General features: G+C 50.9%; 1 protein-coding gene and 1 long non-coding RNA gene across 10 annotated transcripts in view; one reads left to right on the plus strand and one right to left on the minus strand.

Annotated features, from left to right (window-relative positions):
* Positions 1-643: 643 nt before the first annotated feature.
* On the minus strand, positions 644-5291 carry LOC122689493. Its single transcript, XR_006339829.1, has 3 exons — positions 5177-5291; positions 2395-2482; positions 644-741 (listed from the first exon to the last, which is right to left on the minus strand). It is a non-coding gene; the product is annotated as an uncharacterized LOC122689493 (long non-coding RNA).
* Positions 5292-7284: 1993 nt separating this feature from the next.
* Positions 7285-18286, plus strand: part of BCORL1 (BCL6 corepressor like 1) — a 61060-nt gene continuing 50058 nt past the window's right edge. The window contains exons 1-4 of one of the 9 annotated variants that reach the window (XM_043895971.1): positions 8182-8372; positions 8686-8812; positions 8944-9023; positions 10705-10831. The gene's annotated coding sequence lies outside the window, so the exon portion shown is untranslated. Of the gene's footprint in view, positions 7650-8181; positions 8373-8685; positions 8813-8943; positions 9024-9788; positions 10027-10704; positions 10832-11619; positions 11701-18286 lie in introns of those variants that run through there. The other 8 variants (XM_043895972.1, XM_043895970.1, XM_043895969.1 and 5 more) reach the window with 8 other exon arrangements.

Here is an 18286-nt window from a genome sequence, read left to right on the forward strand (position 1 = left end):
CTGTGAATGTACTAAATGCCAGGCAATTGCATACTTTATTATTTTTCAGTGTTGAATTTATTGTTAATGCCAACATTGACAAATATTTTCTAGATTTCTAATTTTTTAATATGGAATGTTTTTATAGAGCATTTTTTTTTACTAAAGTATAGGTAATTTACAGTATTTTGATAGTTTCAAGTGTACACCAAGTATATTGGTTATACACACACATATATATTCTTTTAAAGATTCTTTTCCATTATCGATTTTTACAAGATATTAAGTAGTTTCCTGTGCTATACAGTAGGTCCTTGCTCTTTACCTATTTTACATATAGTAGTGTGTATATGTTAATCCCTAATTACTAATTTATTCCCCCCTCCGCACTGCATTGCACACATTAGTTAATTTAGGGACTTCCCAGGTGGTCCAGTGGTTAAGACTCTGGGCATCCACTGCAGAGGGAGTGGGTTTAAGCCCAGGTCAGGGAATTAAGATCCCACATGCCATGCATTGTGGCCAAAAAGTAAAATAAAGCAAAGTTGTTATTTTATGTTATGTAAATTTAACCTCCATTTAAAAAACTTACTAGGACTTCACCAGTGGTTAAGATTCTGCCTTCCAGTGCAGAGGTCATGGGTTCAATCCCTGGTCAAGGAACTAAGATACCACATGGCATGGGGGGTGGTCAAAAAAAAAGTCACTAACTGGGCAACTTTGAGCAAGTCACTGAACCTTTATGTGCTTCAATTTCTTCATCTGTAAAAGGAGAAAATGATAATATTTACCTTAAGAAGTTATACTGAGTTATTATTTGTAAAATCCTTGCAACAGTGTATAGCACACACTAAGTTACATGTGTTTAAAATGGGGCCCGTGAAAATTCATAAAACCTCTGGCAGTGAAAATTTGGGGGGTCCCTGGGTGAAAATGAAAATGGAAAGAGTGCTCAATGTCTTTCAAGGGGTCGTCTAGGAATCCTCTGGTTCCAACTTCCCGGTAGCGACTATTGGAAATTCAGAGTATGAGACTCCACCTCAGACCTATTCAATTAAAGCCCAGGTGGGTGGGTGCCTTGGAATCTGAATTTTGACAGCACCACCCACAAGACTTGTGTATATTAAATTTGAGAAATTTTGGTGTTGGTATTTTTAAGAATATATATTTATTTGGTGGCACAGGGTCTTAGTTGTGACATGTGGGGTTGTTTTTTTTTTTTAGTTGTGGCACCTGTGATCTTTTATTTATTTATTTTTTTAGAGACATATTTAGGAACTGTATTTGGCATTTCTTTTTTAAATTTATTTATTTTTTGAATTTTATTTATTTTAATTGGAGGATAATTACAATATTGTGATGGCCTCTGCCATACATCAACATGAACAGGCCATAGGCATACCTGTGACCCCTCCCTCCTGAAACCCCTCCTACCTCCCTCCCCACTCCAGGTTGTCATGGAGCACCCCCTTTGGGTTCCCCTAGTTATTCAGCAAACTCCCACTGGCTATTTATTTTACATATGATAATATGTACATGTTTCAATGCTATTCTCTCAAATCATCCCACCCTCTCCTTCTCCTCTTGTGTCCAAACGGCTGTTCTTTATGTCAGCCTTTTAGATGCAGTATGTGAACTCATAGTTAAGGCATGTGGGATCTAGTTCTCTGACCAGGGATTGAACCCGAGCCTCCTGCATTGGGAGCATGGAGTCTTAGCCACTGGACCACCAGGACCACTGGAGAAGTCCTGGTATGAGCATTTAAACTGAGTAGGTACTGAAGGGAGAACACTGGCTTTCTAGCTTTTAAAAAAAAATCTAAATCCCAGGTCTCAACTTGTCTTTTTTATCTTGTGACTGCCTTCCCAAAATGGACAATTCTTCCTCTGGAGCCCCTTGAAGTTTAATGAGCAAGAACAGACACACAAGAATACATATAAACACACAGTCCTGAAATAAGCATGGTATCTTTACCAAGTTATCTATAGTAACAAAACCATGTGCTTACTCTAGTTTGCTCATGTCGGAAGTGCTATGCTGGGCTGTGCAGAGGACATAGTAACACATGGCCCTTGCCCTCCAGATATTTGCAAATTCTAAGAGAGAAGATGGCTACTGAAAAGGTTGGGGTATCCTGGGGGTGGATGATTTGAGAAGTGTGGTGTACAGGGGGGGGAGGTTGAAGGGGGTGGGAAATGATAGAGTGTGGGTGAGACTTGAAGGGTCCCATGCCCCCACTGAACACCTACGGTCAAACAATCCCAAAGTATTCCTGGAGTGCTGCCTCCTCAAATACTGCTGGGCACTGTGGGGGATGCACCTTCTATGCCTATGACAAGGTGCCTGCCCTCAGATGGAGAGGTAGAACTAGGGCACAGAACACAGAAAAGAACTAACTGCTAAGCGGGGCTTACCTATGGGGTCAAGAGTTCAGAGGCAAAAGCATTCAGAGAAAGCTTCATGGAAGTGGGGCTTGAAGGATTTGGCCAGGTGAAGGGTGTCCTGTAGGCACACAGATAGGGGTGAGAATAGCATGTGTAGCTTCAGCAGGGCACGTCAATCTCGGGTCAGCATCCCCAAGCCGACACAGAACCACCACTACAACCAGAGGAACGCACTGCTCCAGGAACTGCAATTTGGGGAGTTCCCACCGAATGTGGGCCTCTGGGCTGAGAACTGTTCCTGAGCTTCTTCAGCCTCTTTGGAAGAAGAGGTAATAGTTTGACTGACTGAAAAGTCTAGCTACATTTTATTCCATTCTCCTCTTCAAAAATACACCTCTCTTTTTCTCTGTGTTTAGGTTGTGGCTTTTATTTCCAGGCTTGAATTCAGCAGGTGTTCCCAAGTTCTGAACTCTTTAAAAACTCCTCACGTTAAACACAATAACCAGAAAACTATTATGGGATGTCCACTGGAGGTCAGGCACTTTACGAAGTACTTAACATACAGAACTCATTTGACCATTGAAACATTTTCAGGAGATATTAGGTCCCATGTTATACATGAGGAAACTGAGGCTCAGAAAAAAGTGGAGTGTCCAAAGTAATATCGCTAGGAAGTGGCAGAGTCAGGATTCAAACCACATCTGTCTAACTTCAGAGACTGTATGAAACCACTAAATGGGAAGAGAAAGACTAAAAAGGACCAAGATTTAAAACTGAGTGTTTAATGTTTTTTTCCCTTTTTTTGGCTGAGCGGCATGCGGGATCTTAGTTCCTAGACCAGGGATCGGACCCATGCTCCCTGTAGTGGAAGCTTGTGACTCTAACCAGTGGACCACCAGAGAATTCTGCTAAAACTGAGTCTTTAATAACTGGCTAGGAGGAAAACCAACTCTGGGCCTCAGTTTCCCCACTATAAAATAAAGAGGTTGGATTAGATCATCCATTCATTCACTTAACAAACACTTGTTGAGGGCCAACTCCATGCCAGGGTGGACAACATCGGTAAGGGAGGACGGAGGCTGTGATACACAGATGAGAAATACTGGGTTCCTTCATCCAAGGAAGGGAAAATCTGGTTGGAAAGATAGATAGGCAGAGCATAGAAGTGCTAAGTAAAGGGACCAATTCAGAACTGTGGGGTCAGGGAGTCGGGGAGAAGAGGTGGCAGGAAAGAGCAGGCTTGAGTCATGGTTGAGTACCATTTCAACAAGCTGAGAAGGGCATAGACAAAGCTGAGGGGACAGTCAAGGAAGCGCTGGTCTTGTCCAAGGAATGCCAAGAGGGCCAGTTTGGTGAGAACAGAAGCCCTGTGAGGGACATGGAAGGAAAGAAGGCTGGAATCAAACCGGGGAGGGCCCTGAAAGTTAGGTGAGGACTCATGGACTTGATTTTGTTGGCAGCCTGCAGTCACAGCCAGTTTTTCAGGAGGGCAGTTGATTTCTTCGAGTTCCTTCCACCTCTAACACTGTCTGTTTGATTAAGAACCTTGTTAAGTGCCTAGGAGTCTTCAGGAGGGGAGGAGGCTTGATCTGGAGAGGGCTCCGGGGTGATTTTAGCCCCCTTCCTCATTTCCCGCCCCCCGCCCCGCAGCTATAAAATCCAGAAAGATTGTTAGTTGTTTACAGAGTTAAGTTTAACCAGACACACTGTCTCCCCATCTAGACCCGGGGCTCTGAGAGGGCAGAAACCAGGCCTTCCTCAGCTGCAGTGAGCTGCTGGAATGCATCTCCAGCAGCAACCTGCGGCAATAAGGTGCATTTGAAATTTATACGAATACCGGCAATGAATTGCTCTCTGTGGCCCTACCCAGAAGATAAGTGAAACACTGGAAAGCACATAGTGTGTGTAAGTCACAGTCAGTCTAGTACCAGCCCCATTCTTTCCCCAGATTTGCAAGTCTCTTTCTGAACCCTGATCTCTGGTCTGCTTTCAAGTAGGGTGACTTAGCATGAGTCCTTTGACAGGCTTGAGACCCTAGGTTCCAAACCTGACTTCACCTTCAACTGACTTCACCTTCAACTGCAGGGACTGAAGGGATGACCAGAAGCTGCAAATCTGTTTCATTCTGACACTCTAAAGATCTAAACCACTGGGATTTTATTGTTGTTGTTGTCATAGGACTGGGCTGTTTTACCAGAGAGACAAGGCCTGTGATTGCAGAACAAAGCAGAGAATTGAAGCAATTATCCTATGAATTTAGCCAGAGGTTTGGTTTGGGGCCTAAATTACCCTGGGACACCCCCCCCCCCACAATGCCCTGTTTTGTCTGGTCAGCTCACGAAGACAGGGCTCAGGCCAGGGTCACCCCTAAATCTCTGTGCCACATCTAGGGGGGCTGGTGGTGCCAACGCTAATAATAACAACTCTTGTATGAGCCTAGTAGTTTACAGTGTACAAAATTCTTTCCCATCCATTATTTCATTTGATGCTCAGGTGTGTGCCTGTGAGGGAAGTATGACAGGTGCATTGATTTCTATATTTTAGAGCATGGGGAAGACCCAAAACACATTACCTGGCACAAGGCTTGCACTGCTTAAATTCTAGGGCTTGCCTGAGGTCCCACTGCTAGCTATCGACAAGACAGAACTGACAAGACAGAACTGGGATGGGGTTCTTAGAACTCTCCAAACAATCCTCTTTCCATTACAACAAGCTGCCTCTCTGAGTCCAGCTGTTATTGATGGGAGAAACAACTAGAAAAACAAATCTGCCTGAAAGGGAATATTTTTGACATGAAATGGAGGCCCCATACCATATTAAAAGGCGCTCCATATGTGGAAACAGGACTACTGAGGTTGAATCCTGGTTCGGGAATTCACTAGCCATGTGACCTTCAGCTAGCTGCTCAGAGCCGCTCCTGGCCTCAGTTTCCTCAATTAAAAAATCAAGAGCTGCAGTGAGAAACAAATGAAATAACACAACTGAAAGGGCTTTGTAAACACTCCGATGTTGTACAAAGATAAGGTATTATGATGATGATATTGTGGTTCTAGCCTCAAATAAAATAATCATTTAAATCTGCATTCTTTACAAGGTTTCCCACAACTCTCCCTACCCTGCTCCTTGGTTTCCCATCATCTCCTGCAGGGCAGGAAGTGTGGCCCCCAACAGGAAAGGGCTCAGAAAAGCTAAAGCTTCAGCCAGGAAATAACCATCTTGCCCCAACCTTCATTTCACCAGATAAATGATGCAGCCAAATGGTGAGACACAAACGAGAGGGAATGGAGATGTCCAAAATCCATCTCAGCCTCAAACCAAGGAACAAAGTAGCCCTAAGGCCCTAAGGGCCTTAAGAGATGTGGAGATGCAGTAATTACCAGGTTAATTAAAATCACTGAAGACGGTCAATGTGAATCAAAGCAGAATTGGTGGGGTCTGCGTTATCAGGCCTGATAGAGGCAATTTCCCCCCTTTAAGAATGCATTCTGAGTTCATACCTTGATTAGCTTAAACAATCATTTCCAAATCTTCACTTTCCCTTGGTGCAACTAAGGCCAAGCACTTTTTAATGTATGTGCGTGCGGTGCATGGCAGGGTGGGAGCGGTCAAGTAAAACAGCTAGTGAAGAGGTTCCCCCAAGCAAAGCAAAATGGCAAGCAGTCTGTCCTCACCACTGGCAATAGATTTTGAGGTTGGTGAGGACAAGCAAGAGGGGTCTCAGAACACCAGGCCTCAAAAGCAAAACCACTGCGGCCTTCATGCTTGCCCTCCTCCACAGTACTCACGCGCATCCTTCAAACCAGGTGAGGCAGACATACCAGGCAAGTCTCAACTGCCATCTCTAAAGTCCTTCCAAAGGAGAGAAGACACCCCATAGCTTAGGGATGGAACCTCTGGGCCTAGGACAAAGGCAGGCGGGCGGGGAGAAGGAGGAGGAAGACATTAATCCTGCTGGGCTTCCTTTTAGTCCAAATGACCCTCTGGCTTCCTTAGTATAGATAAATATATAATAAATAATATCAATATATCTGCACATAAAGATTTTTTTCAAATTCCTGCTATTCATTTCACATTCCGTTGACAATAATGCCCTGAACCCTCCAGGAACTGCTGGGCACCTCCCCTAATACCCTCTAGGTTGAGGCCGTGCCTTTGAAGTCCCCACCAGGGACTCAGGGCTGGAACTGCTAAGAAACACCCAAAGACTGAAAGCAAGAAGGCCGGCAGCTTTAGATCCATCGCAAGCTGCTCTCCTCCTCAGAGTTAATGTAAAGTCATCAGAGTTCCAGTGTGGACCGCAGACTTCTCAGCCCTTCAGTCCCGGGGATAGCCTGGGATGTAAACACGTAGGAGGATTTATTCCTTTAGCCAGGAAAGGAGTCGTTAGGGTAAAGGGTAAGGGTCAAGGGGTTCAGTTTGGTGTCTGAGGAGCCCAGAGAAAGCGGGCAGAAGCTGAATCCTCTTCGAGCCAGGTTTTTGGCCCGAGTCGAGCAGGCTTCCCCCTTTACAGACCTTTCGCCCCCTCCTCCTTCCTCCCTCGGGCCTCTCACTCCCGCCGCCCCCCCCACCCCCATGTCTCCACGCCCAGGCCGGGGGCTGCCCTTTGAGGTCTGCCTAGGGAGGTTTGCAGCCGGGGCGGTTGCCACGAAGGGTGGGACGCCCCGGAGACGCGACGCGAGACAGCGAGCCCCGGCATTTTCCCTTCCCCAGCACCTGTCCCACTTCGGCGCCGGGGCTGGGGCTGCACCCGCGTGCGGCCTCGGTGCCCAAGCGTCGGAGCCACGCACAGAGGTCGCCCGGGTTAGGGAAGTGGGGGGCCGGGGGAGGGGCGGGGCGTCCGGCGGGGGCGCCCCCCACCCCGCGCACGCAAGACCCTAACCACCACCCGCTTACACAGAGGCTAAACCGAGAGAGAGAGTCACACAGAAAGCTCGAGCGAAAACGCTTGCTCTCCGACCCCGAGCGGCGTTGCTCGCCCCCCCTCCTTCCTGGAGCCAAGGGCTGGCCGGGGAAGGTGGCTCCGTTCTTCCCCCGTGGCCAGTGCGGGGTCTGCGGCTGCCTGGCGAGGTTCCGGCTTCCCCGGGGCTGGCAGGGGGAGCCCCGAGAACTGCAGGCCCGCCCCCCCTTCCTCCTCCTCCTTCCCCTCCTCCCCCACGTGTCCTCCCAGAGCCCAGCGGCCTGATCCCAGCACCCCCCGCCACCTCCCTCCTCCTCGCGCTTCGCCCGCTTCCCCGGCAGCGTGGAGAAGAGCAAAGTTGCGACAGCCGGCGAGGGGCTCTGCCCAGGTGAAGGGGGCGCCGTGGGAGCGGGGGGGACGGCGCGGCCCTGCGGCGGGGGCGGAGGGGAGATAAAGAAACTTGCTTTCCGCCGCCCCCACCCCGCGCGGGTTCGGATCTTGCGTGGACCCAGCCCTCGTGGCGAGACGCGGCAACGCCGCCAGGACCGAGGCCGGCACCGGGACCGGGACCCGGACCGCGCGCCCGAGTCGGCTAGGCGGGCGCAGGCAGCGGGCCAGGCCGGCACCCAGGCAAGGGCGGGGTGGGTGGCCGTACACCGGACCGAACCGGGGACTCCGGTGGCCTGGGCGCGGGCCGAACCCGGACCGGGCCGAGTTGGGTGGCGAAGTAGGACGTGGATTCGGGGGCGGGGCGCGGCGGGAGGGGGAAACCAGGCCCGGCCGGACTGGCCTGGGCGTGGGGGCGGGGGGCGAGTTCGGGGCACTTGCTGGGCTCGGGACCGAGCGGTAGGGCGGGGCGGTGCTAGGGGCTGGGCCCGGCTCGCGGGGAGAGGGCGAGGGGAGGGGGGGCTGGGGGTGGAGTAGGGGCGTGGAGTTGGGAGCGGGGTCTGGCCTCGGCCGGGGGCGAAGGTAGATCGGCGGGGCCGCCAGCAAAGGGAGGGAGGCCCGTGGTAGCGCGGCGGCGGCGAAGGCCAGCTTCCGCGGAGTTTGTGCCCGGGCTTCCCGGGCTCCGGCCGCCTCACGCGCACAAATGGGGCTAGGGGATTGACTGGTAAGCAACTACGAGTGTTAGACGGTGTTCGGCGGCGATTCCGGGAAAAGCGCGGAGAGACACTGTCTGCAATTATGCCGCACACCCCCCCCCCCCCCGCAACCTCTTTAGCATCTGGATTCTGCTCTCAGGGGGCCGCGGACCCTCCCCGCCACAACCTTTTCACTCTCCAGCACTCCCACCGCCTCCCCCGCCTTACTCGGCCATCTGACTCTCCTAGGGGTGTGTGTTTGGGGGTGGACGACGGCGGGGGGTGGGTATACTTTCCCTCTCGCGGCGGCAGCCTAGTTCCTATCTTTATTCTTACATGTAGCGTCGCTTCGAGTCGCGTGGACATTGGGGTTCAGATAATTTACCCCAACTAACGCCCCCCCACCCCAAGCGATTTGATGGCTTTTAAGGAAGAGGCCGGATCTCTGGATTTCCACGCGTGGGATGAGGTTTGAGGATTGGGATTCTCCCCCAGCTCACTTCCAGTACCAACCCCTCTTTCCTTGTGAGCCATTTCCACGGGCATCCGAACTCGAGGGGAGGAACAGCAGTGTTAATGTGTTTCTCTGTCTCTACACAGGGTCGGCGTGGCCAAGGACGGCTGGTCTCGGAGGAAAAGTAGCCACCAGTCCAACTCGGGTCGCCCCCACTATTACTTAGGTGAGGGGGGGCAATGCTAAAGAAGGGGATACTGGTGGGTAAGGGCCCAGTATAAGGGAGGGGGCTGGGTAGTCGCCCCCGAGGGACTCCCTTTCTTGGCGGGGAGGGAGACGCGAGCCCCGGCTTCAAGGGAGGGGTTCCGGGGAGGGAGATGAGGGGTGGCGACGAGGGGGGGCGGGAAGAAGGGGGGAGTCACGCCCTGCCAGCAAGGGGAGCCTCCCTCAGGCCCCTGGGAGAAGGGGACTGAATGCGTCTGCTCTGTACTGCTGGGCAGGGGAGATCGGGGGTCTCCGGATTTGCACATTGGATCCAGCACCGGTGGCCTGAGAAAGTCAGGTCGGGGCATAAGGTGGAGAGCGTTGGAAGAAAGAGAGAAACCCCTGACCATGGTGCACTGATCTTTTCCCTTCCTCAACCTCCCCCTTGGTGGGGCGTACGGTGGGGGGGCGTGGGGCTCCTGCAGCCCCTCGAATTGAGCACCTTCGCCTCTCCTGGGAGTCTAGCTTTTTGCCCGGCTTGCTGCAGCCACCGCTGCCTCCCTCTCCGGAATCTGCTCGGTCCTCGCAGCGATCCCCTCCTCCTCCCCTCCCCTCCCTGTGTCACCGGGGCTGCTTGGCTCTGCCCCCTTCGCCGCCGCTTGCTCCCTGCTTTCGTCCCTCCCTCTCTTGCTTGCTCCCTCCCTTCGCCTCCTCCTCCCTATTCCTCCCCCCGGGCAGGCGGTATTCTGGGAGTTGTAGTCCCGCAGAGCGGGGGCCGGCGCCACCCGCGAACCCGACCGGACTCCACTTCCCGTCGAGCCCTGCGACCGGCACCCACTCCACCAGGCTTCGCTCGCACACACAGACACACACACACACACCGCTCTCCCCCTCACTCTTTCGCTCGCCGCGGCTGCTGCCAGTGTGTGGCTCTGTCTCTCCTCCGCTTTGCTGAGCCCTCCCTTCTTCCTCTCAGTTCCTAGAGTCCGACCGCCGCCGCCGCCGCCGCGAGAGAGGAGAAGGAGGTCGGTGGCAATAAGGGGCGGAGGGGGCATCAGATCGGGGCAGTATTAGGCGGGTGGTGGCTCTGAAGGGGTTAGAGGGAGTCCGGGTGGCGGCCTGAGCCTCCCCGCGGAGCCGAGTCGGGAACAGGTGCGTCTTTTTTTTCTCTCCCCCAACCCTTCCACCCCTTTTGACTCCCCAGCTTTCTCATATCCCCCACCCGCTCCTTTCTACCTCAAGCCTTTCCCCAACCCTGTCCCTTCTTCGCCCCGCGGCCGCTCTGCTTGCCCCCCGGGGGCGCCGTCCTCTTCGTGTCCCCGGACGTAGCGCTCCCTGGAGCTCAATCTGCCCTCGCCCCTCCCTTTGGGACAGCTCCCCTCCACTTCCCACCTTCGTACCCCATCCGGGCCATACCCTACCCCCTCCTCACCCCTTCTCCCCTTAGCCAGGTGAGACTTGTTCACCACGATCCGAGAGTCTTCTTCCCGGCTGGGCGGGGGTCTCCATGGAAACGGGGGTCGGGTTGATCCTGGGGGGGAAACCATTGGAATTACCCCACTCCTCGGAAAGGGAGGTGGAGGCATCGGTCTTGTTAACTACCTGGCCCCAACCCCCTGCTCCGAGGATCCGACCATCCGAAGGGAGGCTGGCCAGCAGGGCAGGGCGAGAAAGGGCTTGTTTTTTTTTTTTTTTTTTTTGAGGGGGGGGCTGTCCGTGATGAAGTCCTGAAGAGACCAGGAGAAAATACCCTCTAACCTCAGAGGGGAGGTGCGACGGGTGCTCTGAAGGGCTGCTTTCTCCCTGGTGTCGGGGTGCAGGAACCGTAGGGTAAGGGGTACCCCTAGGTGGCGGCGGGGCCTGGGTTCGGGAGTGGGAGTGCTGTGATGGGGGCAGGGGCAATTATCCGAGTCCCTGGAAAAAAGGCGGGGGATGACTTCGGAGCGCCCTGGCTCCGCTGCCCTCGCTCTAGGGGCGGGGGCCGCCGGGCCGGGCGCGGCGGGGAGGGGGCTTAAATTGAAGGAGGATGAGATGGGGGTAATTCATACTAGCCCTGGCAAGCCAGGGGGGAGATCCCGGCGTGCAAGCTCTCCACCCGCTTCGCGCCAGGCCTGAAGGCGAGGGGTCTGAGAGCAAAGCCGAGGACTGCAAGGAGGGAGGCTCCGGTTACGGGGCCGGGTTTCGGGATCAGGGGCAATCCCTCAGCCCTTGGGGAAGGAGGGAGAGGGATGGCCACGAACCCCAGGGCTCCCCCACCCCGGGTCCTGAGGGGCGTGAGGAACGGACAGCAGGCCCGGCGGAGCTGGATTCGAACGGATCGCGGCTGGGGAGTGCGGGGGGGCTTAGTGGTGGGCTTCGGGGGGAGCAGTCCCGCGGCGGGGCGGGCGGGCGGGGCGTGGGGCTCCGGCGGGCGGCGGGGCGGGGCCGGGGCGGCGCTGCTGCCGCCGCCGCCGCTGCCGCCGCCGCTGCTGCTCCTGCTGGGGCCGCCGCCGCCGTTGCCGCCGCCGCCGCCGCTTCTGGGCGGGGAACGGAGGCCAAAGGGAGTCCCGTGCCGGGGCAGAGGGCGCCGGCGGCGCGCGGTGGGGAGGGGGCCGGCCTGGGGGCGGGGGCAGGCGGGGGGTGGAGCCCCCGACGGGGGGCGGTACGAGCCCGGACGAAGACGACGGAGAGCCCCGGGGGCCGGGTGCATGGAGGACGAGGTGCTGGGAGAAGGAAGCGGGGGGTGGGTCCCGCGACGGGCCTCGTGGGCTTGGCTCGTCGAGGTTCTGCTTCGGGACGGGAGCCCTGCGGGGGTGCCCAGGGGTCCGGGAAGGGACCGGGAGGTGAACTGGACGATGGAGGGGGCCCTGCTCTCCGGGGTCCCGCCGAGAGGAAGGCTGGGCCAGAGGGACGTCCGGGGCAAGGCTGGGAGGAGCCGGCCGCACCTCAGCTGGGGATTTCGAGTTATGGAGGTGGGGGAGATTGTTGTAGGGAAAGAGGTGGTCAAGGGGAAGGCGCGAGGCAAGCAGACTGCAAACCGCGGAGGCCGGTGTGGGGGGTGGGGGCTTCTGTTCCACCCTCCCACCCCACCTGCGGTGGAGGCACTCTGTTTTTGTTTTATTGTTTTGAAAATTTTAGACGTTGTCTGAATGAAGCTGTTGATGCGGTGATACTTACTCATTCTTGGTGTCTCCTGGAGTAGACAGTAAGGACAAGCGTATCTTGGTGAGGACGAGGCTAGCCCAGGAGTCTAGCCCAGTTTAGGGGCTCTTTATGCTAGCGTGGGAAGGGAGCCTGGTAACTTCTGCGACAGCCGAGTGAATACTCTCCAGGCGGTTGGGCACAGAGGTGGAGTACGATTGCAAAAATGTTTGATGACACTTCTCGGGCGCATTGGTAGGTTTGCGCTACCCTGGTTAGCCCGTGGGTCTTTCAGCTTAGAAGGCTATTTCTCCAAGTCAGTCTGCTGAAACATATTTCAGGGGAAATAAATGCAGGATGCGTTTGGGGTTGGGAGTGGATTAGGTTGATGATAAAATTACAGCATTGGAAGGGACTTTAAAGGCCACTTAATTTTCTGTTTACCTGTCTTGTCCTTGAATGTTGGGAGAGGGGAAGCTTTATTTTGGGAGACACGGTAGGCAGCACAGTGGAGCAGAGTTTAGGGGTACTTAAATTGGATGGTGATGTCCATGTAGTACTGAAGAGGACAGTTATGTAGGAAAGAAATTTGGAGGATTCCACTGGAGATTAAATGGGGGGTAACTTAATCCTAAAAATCATCCAGAGACTCCAAATAGAAGCAAAACATAGAGTGAGGAACCTGTTAAATACTGATGGAGCAGCAAAGTTAGTAGGAAAGACTGGGGGAGCTAGGAGGAGCAGGAGGCTTGGTTATGGAAGTTAAGAGAATCTGAAGGCTGATGGAGTTGAGGAGGGACATGGCCATCTTGACTAAGCTGTGTGGACATTGCTAGCTGTGTGGACATCTTTTGACACGGCAAGTGAGGCAGCTGCCCTGGGGGTGGATGTAGGGGACAGGAGGCACGCCCATGGGGCACAGAGCCTTACTCACATTGGCGTCATTAATAAGAGAGCTGACCCTATCGCTAGGTTTGCAGCAAAGGTAGGTAGGTTTCTTTATGTTCTGGCCCTGAGAAGTCGCTGATGGAGGAAGTGGGGTGGACTCTGATGTCTGGGTTAAGGAGGGCTTGTTCTTTAGGTCACAAGGAGGAGATGTCAGATTGTCGGCTAGGGCAGAGGAAAGCTGAGTCCCTGTCAAGCCCCGCAGTTGGAGTCTGGATTGGTCAGAGTGGAAGGCAGTTCCCCAAGAAATGGTGGCTGTACCAAGGGCACTTGTAGCTCTGGCTGTATTGATTTACCAGGAGAGGATAGGGAGGGAAGGAGGATCCCTTTCTTTCTCAGGAGTGTAAACTTTCTTGGGAAGCAAAAGGGGTTCCTCCAGACATCTCTTTGCCTTATTCATGCTATAGTTCACTACATGGGGGTGGGGGGAAGGTTCTCAACATGATGAGTCTGGATTAGGGTTTTAGAGAGTGTGTTCTTTTAGAGGAACAGAATTATAGGAGAAAAGGATTTGAATATTAGAAAGAAGGAAGGCAAAAAGAGAAGTCAGAAGTGGGTTGGATAGGCAGTGAAGAGGGAAGAAAGGTGGCTATCACTGGTCCCATTTTAGGGCCAACTAGGAAAAAGTGGAACCTTAAAATCTCCAGGATAATGTTTCCAAAGTAAAGTTTGAAGACCCTTTAAGACTCTTAACTTTCATGCTAGAATAAGTAAGGTTTGGGCAAGAGAGAAGGATATTGTTGTCATTCAGTTGCTAAGTCATGTCCGACTCTTTGTGACCCCATGAGAGAAGGATCTTGGGTAAAAGTAGGGCTAGGGAGAAAAAGTGATATATGGGAAGAAACAGAAATATATTTACACATAAGGAAATAGGAAGTTTAGAGATACTATACAGACTGAAAAATGCAGAATAGAGAAAGAGGGGGGATAATGAGCCAGAGGAGGAAGGTGTCATCTGGAGCTGGTGTGAGGAACATAAAAACTTGCTTTGATGGCCGCTGCCCTGGGAGGGCCCAGGAAGCAGAGGTTAGCTGGGATCCAGGGCTTACAAGTCTGAGCATTAACTATAAAATCTCAGCTAAGGTAAGTATACAGAATGGGGGTAGGAATTCACCATTGTTAGTAGAATGGCCTTGAAAGAAGGAGAAAGAGGGAATACACCAGTTTTTCCAGTCTGCAAGTGGGTGGAATCCTAGATATAGGGAGGTGAATGATGGAAATTCCAGAATGAAACAGGATAAAGAACAGTGGCCTGAGAGCCTTGGGCCAGAATGGGAGGGTGGGGTGGGAGCAGGGAGAAGAGGCGTTAATCTGGGGTTGGACAGCTGGAGTGGTTCATTGCTTCTAGGCTGAGCTAAGTTTGAGATGGGCTAGAACGGCTTCCACCCCACTCCAGAACTCTTGCCTGGAAAATCCCATGGATGGAGGAGCCTGGTGGGCTGCGGTCCATGGGGTCGCTAAGAGTCGGACACGACTGAGCGACTTCACTTTCACTTTTCACTTTCATGCATTGGAGAAGGAAATGGCAACCCACTCCAGTGTTCTTGCCTGGAGAATCCCAGGGACGGGGGAGCCTGGTGGGCTGCAGTCTACGGGGTCACACAGAGTCGGACATGACTGAAGTGACTTAGCAGCAGAACGGCCTCAGACGGTAGAGAGCTGTTTTCCAGCATCAACCAGCATTCCGGGATTGAGAGAGGAGAAGTTCATGGTTGAGTTTGGTGGGAAAGTGAACACTAGAGTGGAGTGGAAAGAGTGCTGAGGAAAGTGGAAATTGTCGGGGTAAAATAGACAGGGAAAGGGAGAAGCCACCGATGACTACATTAAGGGCGGAAGGAAGACCCTACACCTTTGAGTTTTCAAAAGGAAAAGAAATTTCTTTTTAAAATATTTGTTTATTTATTTGTTTATTTGGCTGTGCCAGAGTTTGGCTGGGGTTTTAGCTGTGGCATGTGGGATTTTTAGTTGCAGAATATGAACTCTTAGTTGCAGCATCTAGTTACCTGACCAGGCATTGAACCTGGGCCCCCTGCATTGGGAAGGCAGAGTCCTAGCCACTGGACTACCAGGGAAGTCCCAGAGAGGAAATTTCTTAATGCTGACGTTCCAGTTGGATGTGAGTCTCTGCCAGAAGGTTTAGCGTCTGACTGGCCAAAGAGGGAGGTAATAAGAAGTAATCTACCTTTTGGCCAGTAGGATGCTATACAGTATTTTATGTAATCTCACATACAAACTAGGCTTTATTAATGCCAGTTTTTGAATGGTCATCCTTAAAATAACGTAGAACCTGTTCTCTTTCTAAATCATATGCTTTCCTACTGTTCATAACTTAAAAGCACTCTTTTATGATGAAAACTTTCTTTGGTGAACTGAAGTTGAATTCTGGTCAAGAGTAAAATTTAACTTTGTTTCTATCCCCATAATTCAAATATGCTGTTCTGGTTCCCTCTTTTTTTTTTTTTTTAAAGCAGAAGCCACCCTTTCCCCATAAAACATTAAAAAGTGGATCATTGTTTAAAAAGTGGCTGCAGGCTGCGTGTCAAGGTCATATTCTCCCTGGTCAATGAATTGTGATGAATTTGAAGAGAGATGATTTATTGTTTGTAAAATAGGGTAATTTTCAGCTTATTTGTGAGAGTGTGCATCGCAAGATACATCTTCATTTGGATTTTAAGAAGACCTTAGGCTAAGTGTCCGTGAAGAATCGAGAGTACTGAGGGGCAGGCAAAGATTTGTGTTTCAGGCTTCTTTGACTGTCTGCTAAGAAACAAAATTTGGTTACCTCATTGCTAAGGTATGCCTAGAAATCTTAGTGTTAGTGCCATTTAAGGGTACAGTTAAGTTTTGTTATAATGCTGGTGTCCAGGGACAAGGAGAATAAGCAGGTTTTCATTTTTCCAAGTTCTCTAGAGAAATGTTCTATATGCCACCCTGAACCCAGCATGAGTGGATGCACCCTATACCTGACCTGAGAGGTGATTAGGTATCTTACCATGACGAAGCTTTACTCAGCAGGACTTGGTCGTATGACACACAAGTTAGTGTGGTCCAGTGGTTCTCAGACGTTAGCCTTCATCAGAATTACCTGGAGACCTTTGGAGACATACCGCCTTATGTTAGAGTCCTCATTCTTCTCTGTCCTAGTTGTGTGGAACTTTCTCGAGCCTCAGTTTTCTCATCTATAAAATGGAGATGATGATCCCAGCCTCACAGGGCTGTGAGGATTACACAAGATGATGGGTCTCTAGTACCTGGTCTATAGCAAGTGCCCAATAATGGCATTTAGTATTATAGTATAATCTAGTAGTATAATCTCATATTATAGTGTAACTAGTTTTTCTTATTCAATTGTGTCCTATGACATTATCTTTTTTTATTATGCTATGGTAAATGTGGTGGCAGAAAGAAAACTGTCAATAGCTCCCGAGTGCTCCTCTTATATCTTGATGCTCTGTGCTCTTTCTCCATATTCCTGTTGTATTAGTACATATTTAGCATTTACGATGTGGTAGGAAGAAATAGCTTGGCTCATTACTGCATTGTTGCATCCACCTTTGAGGTGGAAGTGGCAGCTTCTTTACCAGCTGTGCTGTAACATGGCTCTCAGTGTTTCAGGGCAGGAACTGAAGGGTGTACATCCAGTCGAAACTTCAGGGCACATTTTGGGCCATGGTTTAAAAATGACCCAAATGTAGTTTACCAGGGTGACATTTTAAAAATCCATTGCTTTCTGAAAAGGGCTGCTGTGTTTAATTATGACTTGTTGGGCTTTCCAGCTGTCTCTGACATCTGGAATTTCTACAAGAGCTGATAGATAGAGCCCGGGTCTGGGATGGCTCTATGACAAGGATGTTCATCAGCGATTGAATGGGAGAGATTAGCGTCTCAAATAGCTCAGGTATCCCCAAACCAAAGTTCTGGGCAGGGAAAATGATGGGCTGTAAACTATAGTCCCTCTCTGCAGCCAAAGTGGACTTTGATGCCAACAATCAACTATGCCAATATAGGGAGAGTGTCAGGCCAATTTGAAACAGTAGATCAGTGAACAAATTAATGATTTCTGTTTGACTTTGGAAATGCATTATTATTCTCTGCCTGTCCCCCTCCCCAGCGGATTTACCTTCCTATTTATATTCTGCTTAGGCAAATATTAAAATGAGTTGTTCCCTGAGCACACATGTACTATAAGTGGCAGAAGGCAGTCCATAAGTCGTCTGGGTTTAAAAATTAGCTGTGGCTAAACCACCCTCAGATAATTGGAAGTTGACTTTATTATTTTGCTCCAGTCCAATTTTATTTTATTTCTGTGATTTCTTTATCATGGAAGTAAGGAGAAGAAAGAAGAGAAAGTTTATGAGAGAAGCACAGGAAGTAAAAGAAATTCATAGGTCCAATGCTTTTTACACAGGGTTTCTGTATGGGGTAGTGGGTAGTGGGTATTTCCATTTTTACCCATAGTTTAGCAAGTATTTAATTATCAAGTACATATTGCCTGCCTTGTATCGTGCTAGGCACTATTGGGAGGAACTATTAAAAGAGGTAGAAAATCTTCCTAGCCTTGAAAACTCTATAGATGAATAGCAGATTGAGCCAATATTGAGAGTTTGAGATTCTGTGAGCTGAATGTGTGTATGTATGTGTATACCTTTGGATGAGTAATGTCTATAAAATGAGTTAAGCCCATAGTCTGGGGTGAGAGAATAGGGAAAAAAAATAGGCTGACATGGCCTCTCCAAATATTTGTGTAAGAGGTCCAGGAGACTTTTTTTTTTTAAGAAAGGCCAAAGCTTGGTGAGGAGGAATCTTTTAAGTGAAAAATTCCATATCTTGAATGCTGTACACTGAAATGAAGAACCTGTGAGAGCCACTGTCACAGTTTATTGCAGGGAGGACCCAAAAGCATCACAAAAGGGATTGAAGTCTCAGGTTACATTGCTTCAGCTTTGGAGTGTGAAAAACACCTGCAATATTCACATGGTCCTGCTGAAGACCAAATTGAGGAAAGCCAGCTCTTATTTTTTTTTTTGATCTAGTAGAAATGAGAGGTGCTCAAAAGATGACCCTAGTTACGTAGGGTGACATTTTAAGGTGGTTTTGCATTTGGAAAAGGATTGATTAATTTCCTGATATTTAGGTTTTTTGGATATCTGTGACATCTAGAAGTTGTTCAAAATCTTGTTCCTAGAGCCTAGGTCCAGTTTAAAGCTATGATGAGGTGAG

The sequence above is a fragment of the Cervus elaphus genome, chromosome X (assembly GCF_910594005.1).
Source record: "Cervus elaphus chromosome X, mCerEla1.1, whole genome shotgun sequence".
Taxonomy (NCBI): Eukaryota; Metazoa; Chordata; class Mammalia; order Artiodactyla; family Cervidae; genus Cervus; species Cervus elaphus.